A 5,652-nucleotide genomic window follows, 5' to 3' on the forward strand; every position below is an offset into this window, starting at 1 on the left:
CTCTCTCTCTCTCTCCTCTCTCTCTCTCTCTTCTCTCTCTCTCACACACACACACACACACACAGAGAGAGAGAGAGAGAGACAGAGAGACAGAGACAGAGAGACAGAGAGACAGACAGAGACAGAGGACATTAAACTGATTTAAAATATAATATACTAAACTGAGCGGTGGTGGTGCACACCTTTAATCCCAGCACTCAGGAGGCAGAGCCAGGCGGATCTCTGTGAGTTCGAGGCCAGCCTGGGCTACAGAGTGAGCTCCAGAAAAGGCATAAAGCTACACAGAGAAACCCTGTCTCAAAACAATAAAAAACAACAACAAAAATATATAAATAACTATAAAAATAAATTTTGAACAGAAATAGCCTGTGCTGTGGATGGTCTTTCTGTACGCTGCAAATATATGTTGTTCCCATTAGTTAGTAAATAAGCTGCTTTGGCCTATGGCAAGGCAGCTTACAGGCAAGTGGGAGATCCAAGGAGAGAGACAGGAAGAAAAAGGAAGAGGCAGAAGAGATGCCAGCCCACTACCAAAAGAGGAACAAGATGCCAGCAGACCGATAATGCCATAGCCATGTGGCAACTTATAAATTAATAGAAACAGATTAAGTTATAAGAGCTAGGTAGCAAGAAGTCTGCCATAGGTCATACAGTTTGTAAATAATGTTAAGCCTCTGAGTGATTTTTTTGTTTGTTTGTTTTTGTTTTTGTTTTTCAAGAGACAGGGTTTCTCTGTGTAGCCTTTGCACCTTTCCTGGAACTCACTTGGTAGCCAAGGCTGGCCTTGAACTCACAGAGATCCGCCTGCCTCTGCCTCCTGAGTGCTGGGATAAAAGGCGTGCACCACCACCGCACTGAGTGATTATTTTATAAGCAGCTGTGGGACTATGGGGCAAGGCAGGACTGGAGAAACCTTCTGGCTACAACCCTGCATGTGCAGACAGCTCCCAGATGATATGGGCCATTAAATGAAAATTTCAGTGCCATAAACAGAATATCTTCCTGTGAATTATTGGTCAGAACCAAAAATTACACAGGCTATTGCTATTACTCTTGGTTGCTGTTATAGTTATGTTTCTGTTGCTATGGCAAAACACCGTGACCAAAAGGTGGGGAGGAAAAGGTTTATTGCATCTTACAGGTTAGATTCCATCATTGAAGAAAGCCAAGGCAAGAACTCAAAGCAGAAACTGAAGCAGAGACTATAGAATAATGCCACTTACTGGATTGTTTTCCATGGCTTGCTCAGATTGATTTATTATGCGACTCAGGATGACCTGACCAGGAATGGGACAGTCAATATAAATCATTAATCAAGAAAATATACCACAGTCATGTCTGTTGACCAATAGGTGAAGGCAATTCTTTAATTTAGGTTCCTGTCTTAGTCAGGGTTTCTATTGCTGTGACGAGATGCCATGACCATGGCAACTCTTATAAAGGAAAATATTTAACTGGGTGCCTTACAGTTTTCAGAGGTTTAGCCCATTATCATCATGGTGGGACAAGATAGCATGCAGACAGACATGGTGCTGAAGCTGAGAGTCCTACATCTTTTTTTTGTTTGTTTTTTTGTTTTTTTTTTTTCAAGACACAATTTCTCTGTGTAGTTTTGGTGTAGTTTTAGCTCCATACACCAGGCTGGCTTTGAACTCATAGAGATCTGCCTGGCCTGCCTCCCAAGTGCTGGGATTAAAGGTATGTGCCACCACCACCTGGCTGAGTCCAACATGTTGATTGGCAGGCAACAGGAAATAAACTGTTTCACTGGGCATGGCTTGAGCATATATGATAACTCAAAGCCTGCCTCCACAGTGACACACTTCCTCCAATAAGACCACACCTATTTCAACAAGGCCACACCTCCCTTTGGGGGCCATTTTCTGTCAAATTACCACAGTTCCCTCTTCTCAGATAACTCTAGTATATGCCAAATTTCCGAAAACAAGCAAATTTGACCCCTTATCAACTTGGCATACAGATATATCATGTTAAACCATTAGCTTTCCTTTCTTTTCCTTTCCCTCAAATCTCATGTTAATATCATAGTATAAAATATAATGTGTGATAGTCTGAATAAGAAATGTCCCTCATGGTCTCAGGCATTTGAAACTGGGTCCTCAGTTGGTGATTCTGTTTGAGAAAGTTTAAGAGGTATGACCTTAGCCAGATGGCAGTGACAAACAACCACCTTTAATCCCAGTAGTCCAGAGGCAGAGGTAGGTAGATCTCTGTGAGTTCAAGGTCTACAGAGCAAGTTCCAAGACAGCCAAGGCTACACAGAGAAACCCTGTCTCAAAAAACAAACAAACAAAACAAACAACAAAAAATGAGGTGTGGCCTTGCTGGATGAAGTATGTCACTAGGTACAGGCTTTGAAAGTTTAAAGATTCATGCTATGCTGTAGTTTCCTATTTTCAGCTTCATGCTTGTAATTCAAGACTTGAGCTCTCTGCTTGCCACTCCAGCCTCCATGCCTATCATTTCCCCACCATGATGGGCTCTTATCCCTCTGGAACTGTAAGCCCAAATAAACTCTTCTATAGATTGCCTTGGTCATAGTGTTTATCACAGCAACAAACAAAAATAAATAAATAATACATAATATAGAGTAATCTTAAAAGTCCTACAGACTTTTTTAAAACGGGCTAGGGTAAACTACAATGTTCAGCAGGTTAGTTGTTTCAAATATATTTTCAATTGATAATACTTTCAGCTCCTGACAAGTTTTTCAGGGTGTAACTCTATAGCTAAAAGTATCTGTATTGAAGGAGAAAAAGAAAGTTGGAAGATTGACATTAGATTGGCATCAATAATTTATATAAAGCTACAGTAACCGAGGCAGAGCTGGATGGTAAAAGAATAAATGGACTAGACACCTGAACGTAGAACTATAAAACATCTAAAGACAACAGGAAAGAACCTAGATGAACTTGGGTATGGTGGTGATATTCTAGACAGAACATCAGGGGGCAAGCTAGAAATAAGGAATATTTGATAAAATGAACATCATTAAAATTTAAAACTTACATACTGCAGAAAATAGTGTCAAGAGAATGTGAAGACAAGCCACAAACCAAGAAAAACTGGAAAATATATATATAATAAAAAGCTGTTATAAAAGACATAATAACCATCTCTTAAAACTCAACAATGAGGGTCAACGAAATGGCTTAGCAGTTAAACATATTTGCCACCAAGCCTAAAGCCCTGAGTTTGAGCCATAGACTTATATGGTAGAAAAAGAAAACTGATTCCCCCAAGTTGTTATCTGGCTTCCCACACACATGCCATGGCATGCCCCTCTCCATAACACATGAATAAATAAGTAAATGTAATTTAATTTTTAAACTCAACAATAAGAAAGAAAACCAATCTACTTTTTGTGTGTGTGTGCTTTTCGAGACAGGGTTTCTGTAGCTTTGGAGCCTGTCCTGGAGCTCACTCTGTAGACCAGGCTGGCCTCGAACTCACAGAGATCCGCCTGCCTCTGCCTCCTGAGTGCTGGAATTAAAGGCTTGCACCATCACCGCCCGGCTCAATCTACTTTTAATATGAATACTTCACTGAAAGGGTAGATAGATGGGGGTGGGGTAGAGTTCAACATTGAAGCCCAAAGTTCATGAGGATGTCTGTGGTCTGAGCTGCCACTGGTAGCCATGTTGATGTCCAAGGCCCATGCTAGGTTGCAGCCAGGAACCATATTGGTTGGTGTCCATGGTCTGTGTTGTTCGCAGGCCATGTAGCAGCTCGTAGGCTGTGCTACTGCTGAGGGTTATGGTGTCCTAGGCCCATGCTGCAGCAGAGGGCAGTGTTGATGTCCATGGTCTATACTGCCACCAGAGACCATGCTGAGGTTTGTGGCAGGTGCTAACACCAGAGGCCATGTTGATATCCATGATCCCTGCTCCCACAGATTGGAAAGGGTAAGGAAGCTTCTTTTGCAGTGTAATCAATGATGGCAGACTCACAGTTGAAAATGAGAAACGAGTGACCCCAAAAATTCCACCAAGGAACTGATACAGCTAATAAAAACCTTCAGCAACATTGCAGGATACAAGATCAACTCAAAAAAATCAGTAGCCCTCCTATACACAGTAGACAAACAGGCTGAGAAGGAAATCAGAGATACATCACCCTTTGCAATAGCCACAAATGATATAAAATACCTTGGGGTTACTCTAACTAAGCATGTGAAGGACCTATATGACAAGAACTTTAAGTCCCTGAAAAAAGAAATTGAAGAAGATGTCAGAAAATGGAAAGATCTCCCATGCTCATGGATAGGCAGGATTAACATAGTAAAAATAGGTGATCTTACCAAAAGCAATCTACAGATTCAACACAATCCCCATTAAATTACCAACACAATTCTTCACAGATCTGGAAAGAACAATACTCAACTTCATGTGGAAAAACAAAAAACCCAGGATAGCCAAAAGAATCCTGTATACAATAAAACAACCTCTGGAGGCATCACGATCCCTGTAGTTAGAGTTTTCCTGCCTGGCCCAGTCAGGACAAATCTCTCTTACCCGCCAGTCCCACAATCGCTCAGACCCAACCAAGAAAGCACACAGAAACTTACATTGTTTAGAAACTGTATGGCTGTGGCAGACTTCTTGTTATCTACTTTTTCTATCTTAAATTAACCCATTTCTGTTAGTCTATACTTTGCCACATGGCTTATGGCTTACCAGTGTCTTTACATGTTTCTTTTCATGGCGGCGGCTGGCGGTGTCTCTCCCCAGCCTTCTACTTCCCAGAATTCTCTTCTCTCTTGTCCCGCCTATACTTCCTGCCTGGCCACTGGTCAATCAGAACTTTATTTACACAGAGTGATATCCACAGCAGATTCCTGACCTCAAGCTCTATTATAGAGCTACCATAATAAAAACAGCTTGGTACTGGCATAAAAACCGACATGTGGACCAATGGAATCGAATTGAAGACCCTGACATTAACCCACACACCTCTGAACATACAATTTTTGACAAAGAAGCCAAAAATGTACAATGGAAAAAAGAAAGCATCTTCAACAAATGGTGCTAGCATAACTGGATGTCAATGTGTAGAAGGCTGCAAATAGATCCATACCTGTCACTGTGCACAAAACTTAAGTCCAAGTGGATCAAAGACCTCAACATAAATCCAGTTACTCTGAACCTGATAGAAGAGAAAGTAGGAAGTACTCTTGAATGCATTGGCACCAGAGATCACTTTCTAAATATAACACTAGTAGCACAGACACTGAGAGAAACAATCCATCAATGGGACCTGTTGCAACTGAGAAGCTTTTGTAGAGCAAAGGACACAGTCAACAAGACAAAGCGACAGCCTACAGAATGGGAAAAGGTCTTCACCAACCCCACATCTGACAGAGGGCTGATATCCAGAATATATAAAGAACTCAAGAAATTAGACATCAAAATGCCCAACAGTCCAATTAAGAAGTGGGCTATAGAACTAAACAGAGAATTCTCCACAGAGGAAGTTCAAATGGCTGAAAGACATTTAAGGAATTGCTCAACATTCCTAATTATCTAGGAAATGCAAATCAAAGCAACTCTGAGATACCACCTTACACCTGTCAGAGTGGCTAAGATCAAAAACACAGAAGACAGCTTATGCTGGAGAGGATGTGGAGCAAGG

The sequence above is a fragment of the Onychomys torridus genome, chromosome X, assembly GCF_903995425.1.
Source record: "Onychomys torridus chromosome X, mOncTor1.1, whole genome shotgun sequence".
NCBI lineage: Eukaryota > Metazoa > Chordata > Mammalia > Rodentia > Cricetidae > Onychomys > Onychomys torridus.